The 10,505-nt window shown below is 36.4% G+C and overlaps 1 protein-coding gene across 1 annotated transcript in view; it reads left to right on the forward strand.

Moving 5' to 3' along the window:
* Positions 1 to 10,505, forward strand: part of TBC1D5 (TBC1 domain family member 5) — a 536,447-nt gene that overhangs the window by 225,986 nt on the left and 299,956 nt on the right. The window lies entirely within an intron of this gene.

Consider the following 10,505-nt stretch of genomic DNA (forward strand, 5'->3'; position numbering starts at 1 on the left):
TTGTACATTGTCAAAACCAGGAAACTGATTTTGGTTTAGTAACATCAATTCAGGTAAAGTCTATTCAGATTTCAAAAGTTTTTAAATGTGTAATTCATATCCCCATCCCTTATGTGCATAGTTCTGTGGAATTTTATTACAGGTGTAGATGTCAGTAAACATGGCCATAGTCAGAATACAGACTATTCTGTCATTCAGAGAAACTCCATCATATTATCCTGTAATCGTCACACTCTCCTCCCAACTTTAACCCCTGGTAGTCATTGATCTGTCCTCCGTCATTAAAATTTTGGCACTGCAAGAATGTTATGTTATATAAATGAAATCATACAGTATTTAAAACTTTCTGTTGGCTTTTTTCATTCCACAAAATGATCTTGAGCAGTTGTTAGATGTAGGAGTAGTTTGTTCTTTTTCATTGCTGACTAGAATTAGGTTGTGTGGATATACTGCTGTTTGCTTATCCATTTACCATATTGAAGGACAGTTGGGTTATTTACAGTTTTTGGCAATCACAAATAAAACTACAATGAGCATTGGTATACAGGTTTTTGCGTGGCTGTTAAGTTACCATTTTTCTAGGCTGACTATTCAGGATTGCTGTTGGTGGGTCATATGACAAGTGTTTTCCAGATGTGTAGGGTTTTCCAGATGTTTGCATCATTTTACATTTCCATCCGTAGTGTGTGATTTGTCCAGTTGGTCTGCCTCCTCCCCAGGTTTTTGACATTGTCAGGATTTTTAGTCATTCTGATTGAGGTGTAATAGTTTCTCATTGTGGTTTTCATTTGCATTTCTCTAATGCCTCATAATGAACTTTTTTATGTGCACATTTTCCATCTATATTTTCTCTTTGGTGCAATGTCTGTTCAGGTTACTTGTTGAATTTATTGTTGAGTTTACAGAATTCTTTATATATTCTAGATACAGGTGCTTTATCAGACATGTGATCTCCAGGTCATGAACTTGTTTTTTCATTACCTAACAGTGTTTTGCAGAGCAATTTATTTATATTCAAGAACTGTTTCTTTGGCATTATATATATAAGAACTCAGAGTTGACAAATAACTCTTCACCTAACCCTAGGTCATGAAGATTTTCTCTGATATTTTCTTTTTTTTTTTTAATTTTTATTTATGAAAAAAATTTTAATGTTTCTTTTTTGAAAGAGACAGAGTGTGAGCAAGGGAGGGGCAGAGAGAGAGGGAGACACAGAATCTTAAGAAGGGTCCAAGCTCTGAATTATTAGCATAGAGACTGATGTGAGGCTCAAACTCACGAACCATGAGATAATGACCTGAGTCAAATTGGGACACTCAGCCAAGCCACCCAGGCGCCCTAGTATTTTCTTAGGTTTTATAGTTTTTTGCTATTTAGTTTCCTGATCCTATTTAATTTTATTTTTGTGGAAGATACGAGATGTAGATCAAGGTCTCTTCTTCTGTCTGTGAATATCTAATTGTTCCTGTGCCATTTGTTGAAAAGGCTAATCTTGAAGTGCTTGTGTACCTTTGTCAAAATCAGTTGCCCTTATTTCTGTCAGACTATTTCTAGGCTCTTCTGTTCCATTGACTAACATGTCTGTGCCTTCACCAGTACCATTTGTCTTGATTACTGTTGCTATATAGCTTGCATTCTGAGTGGGAGTGATATTTCCCCCAAGAGGTCAAAAGTGTCTTCTTAGGGGTTGAAAAAGTCTTCGGACATTATAATGACTATGGTTCTTCAAAGGGCCACTATATATAACAGGTATATACTATTGCTCATGGCACTAAAATTTCATGGATGGAGAGGAATTAGGAAAAAATGTCTGAAAAGTTTCCTTAGGGAAGTGTAATGAAAAAAAATAAGATGAGAAATGACGCGACAAAGTATAAATCAGGCACTGTGATTCCTCCAACTTTAATCTTTTCAAAATTGTTTTGGTTATCCTAGTGCCTTTGCCATTCCATATAAATTTTAGAATCAGCTTTTCCATATTCTCAAATAATCATGCCCAGATTTTATTAGGAGTTGTGTTTCACATTTTATTCAAGTTAGTTATTTAGAGGAGAAGGAGGGTTGGAGTCTGCACTGACAGTGCAGAGCCCAATATGGGGCTCAAACTCACAAACTGTGAGATCATGACCTGATTTGGAATCACGAGCCAGATGCTTAAGTGACTGAGCCACCCAGGTGCCCTGTGTTTTACATTTTTAATATATCATTCTGCTCTTGTGTAGATTATAGACAGGAGTGGAAGCAGGGAGATCAGTTAGGAAGTAATGCTGTCTTCAGGAGAGAGGTGAAGGTGAATTTGCACTGAGGATGGTAGTAGTGGACGTGAAGAGAATTAAACAGGGATCTATTTTCAAGAGAAGCAGACAAGACTACTTACTGATGTATTGATGGCAGGGTAGTGAGTATAAGAGAGGAATCCAGAAAAGATTCCTAGATTTTGCCCTGGGTAAATGACTAGATAGATGATATTTTTAAAAATGTTGGAAACTGAGGGAAAATTAAATTTGAAAATAATGTGAGGAGGGAAGAGAAATTGAGATGTTTGTTTGTCCTGTGTCCCAACATTTGACATATCTGATAGCCATTCTTGTGGAGATGTTCACTGAGCAGATAGGTATGTGAGTCCCAGAAATTTTAGGGAGACAGTCTTGATATACAGATTTGAGACATGTCATACCACAAGAATGGTCTTGGATATGAGAACATGTCAATGGTGGGGGCAAGTTGGAACCCCAAGACACTCTAACATTTAGAGCTGGTAAATAAGAAATTGATGCCTTAGTATTTGAGAATTGAGACAAATTTGTAAGAAAAGATGAACACAGTAGCAAAATGGCCCAAACAACATAAATATTCACAAAAGTACTTAAGATTTTAATAATTATATGTGAATGACCTCATTTCTCATCTACAGAGTGACATCAAAACAAGTTTATTTTTTCCACTATATTGTCAAATATTAAATAAGTAGTAAAACTGAACATTGGCTAGGTCCAGAGAGAGACACATTTTCATATGCCTTTTTAAATTTCATATGCTTTTAAGTGAGGATATAAATTGGTATAATCCTCCTGACAATCATTGTGGCAGTATTTAACAAAAGTCCTACTGTGTCCTTACCCATTAACCTTCCAGTTTAATATATCTTCTCTCTGAAATCCTCTGATTTTCCTCTCCTTTGCTAGGTTTTCCTTTCACTGCAGTGATGCATCAAAATACATTAATATGTGGATACTGGTTGAATGCAAAGTCTTTACTCATCTGAAGCTGTACCTGTTATGTATTCTGGAGGTTGGAGTAGTACTTTCTATGTTTACTGTGTAGTACTCTTCTTTTACTTTCACATACCTTCTAGCTTTTTTCCCTTACAGATAACAAATTTACTCTGCCTTTCAGATATTGATTATGTTGCTCATACTTAGTATACAAAGGCTTCATTATAGTAAATTATGTAATGTTTATTCTTATGGACCTAGTATTTATATTCTCTAAAATTCATGTATTGAAATCCTAATCCCCCATGTGATGGAGCTAGGTGGTGAGGCCTTTGGGAGGTGCTTTGGTCATGAGGGTAGGGTGTCACGAATGGGGTTAGTACCTTTATAAAAGGGACCCCCAAAGAACTTTCTCCTCCTCTTTCCACTGTGTAAGGTCATAGAAGGAAGAACAGCCATCTTTGAAGCAGGAAGCTAGCTGGCTCTCACCAGACACTGGTTCTTTCACCCAACTCAGTTGCAGATTTCATAGCCTCCTGAGCTGTGGCAAATAAGTATTTGTGGGTTCAACTACTGAATCTATGGTCTTTTTGTTATAGAAGCCTAAATGGACTGAGACAGTCCCTTTTTTAATGAATTAAATAGGAAGTAGAATATGGTTTCCCATTTTGCCCAAAGAGAAAGATAAGATGAAACTTCTCTTAGGACCAATGTAAATAATCTCAGAGTATGATAAGGCTTTTTTATCTCAGTAAGTGTTGTAACTGTCTGTTTTGAGGGGCGTTTGGCTAGCTCAGTCACTTGAGTGTCTACTTCAGCTCAGGTCATGCTATCCTGGGTTGTGGATTCAAGCCCATGTTGGGCTTTGTGCTGACAGTGTTGCAGCCTGCTTTGGATTCTCTGTCTCCCTCTCTCTGCCCCTTCCCTGCTCATGCTCCCTCTCTCTCTCTCAAAAATAAACAACATTAAAAACCAGAGAAATCTGTTTTGATAAATAAGTAGTAAATATTCCAGAAAAACTGTAACTCTATTCTGTATCGTCAAATGATAAATTAAATAAATGCAGTTTTTACCAGGCAGTTACTGACTTTGGCTATGTGTACATTTAGTAGATTATAAGTGTTTCCTATTTTAACATTTCTCTGCTTATCATTGAATTTTATTTCACTTCATCATTGTTAAGTAAATCCTTTTAGAGTAAAACTTCATATTTGAAAGTGTAGAAGTTTTTTCCCTCTTGGGATATATGCATGTTTGATCCAGAATATATCATAAACAGGTAGAAAGCAAAACTTTTTTAAGAGAGCAAAATAAATAATTATAAGAGAGGACTTAGATGCACATTCATTTTGTGTTATTTACAAAAACTGTGCTTTTGTTTACTCTTTAAATGAAAAAAATGTTTCATTATGTGGCCAAAGCTAAAAATCTGTTCATCAGTGGGCCTTTCTACCTTTACACAGCTAAATTCTCATCAAATTTGATTTACTGACTCATGGCCACAACAGATGTTATCTTAATGGAAGAAAAGAAGAAAATTAAGTATGTTGAGCCACAGAGCCACCTCCAGATTTTATTCTTTGTAGAAGTACAAGAAAAGTTCAAAAAACCTTTTTTCTTAATGGAAGAAAAGAAGAAAATTAAGTATGTTGAGCCACAGAGCCACCTCCAGATTTTATTCTTTGTAGAAGTACAAGAAAAGTTCAAAAACCATTTGCAAGTAGTATGCCAGAGCTTGGTGTTTATACTCTGCACACTCATCTTTACCCTTATTTTAAGTTTCAAAAGTACAATTAAATATATAAAGAATGGATGTTGGAATATTCAGGGAGTAATTAGTGTTATGATTTTTTTTGTATGTGAATTCATATGTTTATATTAATGTGCTAATAAGTTAATCCTCTGAAAATCACACATTTTTAAAATTTTTTTTTTAATGTTTTATTTCTAAGAGAGAGAGAGAGACAGCGTGAGCAGGGGAGGGTCAGAGAGAGAGGGAGTCACAGACTATGAAACAGGCTCCAGGCTCTGGGCTGGCAGTCAGCACAGAGTCCGACGCGGGGCTCGAACCCACGAACTGCGAGATCATGACCCAAGCGAAAGTCAGACGCTTAACCGACTAAGCCACCCAGGCGCCTATGAAAATCACACGTTTTTTAAAATAGTGGATTAGGGACATGAAATTGCTCAAGATCAGTAATTGTTCTTTTATTTAATCTCTGAGGATTCAAATATACTTTCAAGGGGGCGCCTGGGTGGCTTAGTCGGTTAAGCGTCTGACTTTCGCTTGGGTCATGATCTCGCAGTTCGTGGGTTCGAGCCCCGCGTCCGGCTCTGTGCTGACAGCTAGCTCAGAGCCTGGAGCCTGTTTCAGATTCTGTATCTCCCTCTCTCTCTGACTCTCCCCGTTCATGCTGTCTCTCAGAAATAAATGAAAAACATTAAAAAACAAACAACAACAACAAAACAAATATACTTTCAAGGTATTGACACTTTAGAATGTTAACCAGTTTGTTGTTTGTACGTTTTAGGTGAAATAATTTGGAGAGACAGGCAAGTCAAAGTTTATCTCTTTATAGAATTAATAGTTGGTGATATTTTTTTCTCCACTGTATTTCAAGGATTGGATAGCTCAACTAAGGTGACTGAGTGAGTAGGGTAAGGTACTCTGGTAACTTAGCCACACATTTTGATGACATTAATATAATATTAGTATTTAGAATTTAATAGGGCTATGAGACATTCATTGCTAGCTCTTAGAAGTATTCTGGTTTACTTGTTAATGTAAAAAAATTTTTTTTATTTCATTTGTCCTCAGATATTCATTGTAAGCTTTCATAGTTATTGGTTCTTTTACTGAGTACCTATTTATGAGTACTTACTCTGGACCAAGCTCTGTTACAAATGTTGGAAAACCGGAATGAACAAAACACAATAATCTCCACTCTTAGGTTTATAGTTGTAGTGAAAGACAATAAATAAGATTAATACGGAAAATTTATATCACATTTGATATTAATAAGAGCTAGGGATAAAAATGAAGCATAAGAGAAGAGTAGGAAATAGATGGGGAGTGTTACGGTTTAAAATAGGGCAGCAGGAAAGGCCTCACTGAGAGGGTGTAAAGCAGAAAAGGCTCTCATTCATTTGTGTGAAGACCTAAAGAAAGTGTCTAATTAAAAATAAATCTCCTCTCCTTCATAAAACCTCAGTGTATTTAACAATCTAGCTTAGTGGTAAATTTTAATATTTCTAATTACATAACAATAAGAACGTTGAAAAACTCATGATGTCCTGGAACTGGCATCAGCATGTATTTAGTATGTCCTATTGGTGTGGTTTGTCATTTGAGGTATTTTAAAGGATACTTTTTTGTTTTATGTGGTAATTCTAATGTTTTGACTTTCTGCTACAGCAAATGTGTAATTTGGTTGGTTTTATCTGTGTGATAGAAGAGAGAATGACTTCTGTGCTCTTTTTATTTATGTGTCAAACATGCATCTCTTCTAATACTTGATCTTCTGGGCTCCAGTTTGATCTCGTTGCCACTTGGGTGGTGTGGTCACTTAGAAAAATGGTGGTAGGCTTCGTGTTCTCTCTCCCTCTGAATCATGGTGCCTATTGAATTCAGTTTGGTAACCCCTTGCAATAATATGACAGTAGTATGAAATATTCACACCGCAAAAATTATAAGCCATCTTTCTTACACAAGTCCGTGTTGCAAACATTGATTTTATTTTTAAATCAGATTTCTCCCGTTAATGTAGAAGCCCTTGTGATACCATTACATATTTTTTAAGTCATATTCCTTGCAAAGCACCTTGCTGCAGTACCAGTTTACAATTATCTACAGAAATAAAGGTACACTGCAATATAATCCATTTCTGTTTCATAATAACAAAACATCTTAGCACATGCTATCCCTTAATGCTACCACTAAATTCTATTTTGCTACATGTTACATATAGTACTTTCTTTTTGATTAGTGATATACTTAGTATTTTCTAAGGGATTGAAGGAATGCAGAAATAGTTACCCATTACCCAATTACTCTTGGTTAGGAAGATTTTTCTGTCTAAAGTAACATTTTGAATTGAAGAAAATAGTTTTGAATAGTCCAGTTTTGTAGTAAAGATTAAAGAAATCACTGAATTGTTATTGAGGGGGGAAAATGATAGTACATGAACACAATAATGGAGTAAATGAATAAAAATATGTTTTAGTATAAACTGGAGGAGGGTCCTGAAAGTTATTAGACTAATGTGACAAATTATGAAGCTAGGGCTCGGTACAAAATGTGGGGAGATACATGACAGAAGGGGAATGGGATTTTTATAGGTACATTTCAGATTGATTATGAAGGGTAAGGTAGAACCAAATAAAGTGATTAACTAATTTTTTTATATAAAACATTGATTCTTTTATTTCAGTATACTTCCTTTCCTGTACAGTAAGTTATGTCCTAATAAAAATTAAAGAGCAAGTTGCATTTGGAAGATCAGGTCATCGTAACTCATTGACATTAGGCCACATAACTGAATAATGTCTTCCTTCAGTGAAATACATCAAATGAGATCAACAATTATGACTCATAAACATGCCTCGCAGGCATAAAACAGCAGGGAATTAGCATGTGAGGCTGATAAATATGCATGTAAATAAGCTCCCAAAGGAATAACATGGGTTTGATTGATAGGTTTAGAATTGGAACATATGTAAACCCCTTTATTCCTCATTCTGGTGTAGCTAAGTAAAGATGCGCTTTACTTGTTAAAAAGTTTCAATAACTTTGTAAATCTTAATGCCACATCTGTTTTTTTTGTTGTTGTTGTTGTTGGGTTTTTTTGTATGTCACTTGTAAGATTAATTGAATTGTCTGCAGGCTGGATGGCCCTCACATACAATAAATGGTGGAACATGCGAACGAGTGGCTGTGCATCTGGGGCTAGAAATGGGGGAAACAGTCTTCAGGAAATCTCTTGTTTTTATGTTATAAAATGATGTACAGTTTTTGGAAGATAAAAATGTGACATAGCAGTTAACTTTGACTCTCTAAATATACTCTTTCTGTATTTAGCTCCTAACAATGAAATTTGTTTCTTCATTCATTTCATACTGCTACTCTGATAGTCTTCAAGTAAAATGTGTCCTTTGGGGTGCCTGGGTGGCTCAGTTGGTTAAGCATCAGACCTTGCCTCAGATCACGATCTCACAGTTCATGAGTTCAAGCCCTACACATCCAGTTCTTTGCTGACAGCTTTGAGCCTGGAGCCAGCTTCAGATTATGTGTCTCCTTCTCTCTCCCCATCCCCTGCTCACATTTTTTATCTCCCTCTCTCTCTCTGTCTCTCTCAAAAATAAGTAACATTAAAAAAATGTATCTTTTAAAAATATTTTTCAGTTCTTGATACCTGTTCTTTTTTTTTGGTCCTCCCAAATCAATACTCATAAACTATTGTGGAACTGTATTTAGAAAGCACATGCTTAAACAATAATCAGATATCGGGAGCCTCAGGTTTTGTGCCCATGCTTCTTAATATCTAGATGACTTTGGGAACTATTAATTTCTTCCTTCAGGCTCAAGTCATTTCAGGTAAATGGAAGGAGAAATGTGGCTTTTGATTTCCTGGTGCAGAGTCAGAAGCATTATTGCTTTGGAGGGTTCAGAGATTTTGCTAACTAAAGACATTATGGGATCATTTAGTGCCCACGTCTGTAAGGGAAGAGCTTTCCTGTCTCCCTCTAGTAATAAACTAGTGAATAAGCAGCAACATTAGCTTAATTCCATGAAAGAGCTTTTGGCTTCAAAGGAATCATATTTTGGTTTGGTGAGATGTGAGTGAATTCTCTACAGCCTACATCCATCATTCTTCAGACCAGCATTGTTGATAGAAAAGATTGGGCTTTCTGAGTTCTGTAGATGTGTTCTAGGTGCTTGGGATACATCCGTGAACAAAACAAAGATCTTTACACTCATGGCGCTTGCCTTCTAGCAGAGGGAGAGAGTAAATAACAAGCATAGTAAAGAATTAAGATAGAGTCTTAGAAAATGATAATTGCTTTGGAAAAAAATGAACATTGTAGTTTAAGGGGGTTGATAGTGTATGAGTCAAGAGGTTGCAGAATTAAATATCATGGTAGATCTAATGAAGAAAATCTCTTCATGAGCTAAGACTTAAGGGAGATGAAGGAGCGAGGTGTCTGAATATTGAGGGCAGACACATTCCACACTGAGGAAATAGCAAATACAAAGATCCTAGGGTAGGAGGTGCCAAGCTGTTCTGTACATCAAGTGAAAGTAGAGGGATGTGAGTTAATATAAGGGCCCTCTTTGTTCTGACCCTCAGTAGGTGTTAGACTCCTCAAGTGTGACCAAATGACCATTTACTTAGTCCAGGTTGGCTGAATTGCCATCTGCAATGGTCTTGTTGCTGGGTACCTCAGAACTTTGATTATTCTTTTCTATAGGCCTTTTGCATCTTATCACTTCATTTATTTTATGTTTTCTATTCAAAATAATATACTTCCTTCCAACATTATTTTTTCTTGACTTGGTGTTTGTCTTCACCTTAATACAGTGAAATTGAGTTAGAGGCAACGGCAGGATTTTCTATAGTGTAGAAGAAAGAGCTATTAGAAAAAGATTGAGTTAGGGGATACACAGTCCAGAATGTGAAAGTAAGAAAAAACAGGAAAATCAACTGTTAAGATATAAGGGATTTAGGTCCAAGGTCCACAAAGTACATGTTATGGTAAATCAGTTGGGAACGGTCCTCTGTTCCCTCTTTCCTCTTTCTCCTCCACCCCCAAGCATTTGGAAACAGAAGGGCTGTGTGTGTGTGTGTGTGTGTGTGTGTGTGTGTGTGTGTGTAAGGGTTTTCATCCTAAATAGGAAACTTCACTGGCATTTAGCAGGTAAATGCTATATACGTGTTACTGCCCTAAACAGTTTCACATAAAGAACAACTGTTTTGTTCCAACTGCTTACAACTACACCATTGAGGAATGCTGCAGCAAAAATACTGAGTACCAGGCTAGTCCAAGCAAGCAGGAGAGGCCTAGAGAACTGGAGTAGGCAGTTTTCTGGAACACTAAAGACTATGTCGTGGGTCAATAAGAGTAGCAAGGGGAATTTCCTACCTTAATATCTGGAAACTCTGTGGTGAGTTTATGCTACTTGCCATTGTATGGAAGCAACAACTTGTAGACAAAGATACGTGTTTGTGTACACACATTTAAATGAAGGCCACGTTCTGCATAAGACGCTGTTAACCTTGATCTTAAATATGA

Source organism: Crocuta crocuta, unplaced genomic scaffold (assembly GCF_008692635.1).
Source record: "Crocuta crocuta isolate KB4526 unplaced genomic scaffold, BGI_CrCroc_1.0 scaffold279, whole genome shotgun sequence".
Classification (NCBI taxonomy): Eukaryota; Metazoa; Chordata; class Mammalia; order Carnivora; family Hyaenidae; genus Crocuta; species Crocuta crocuta.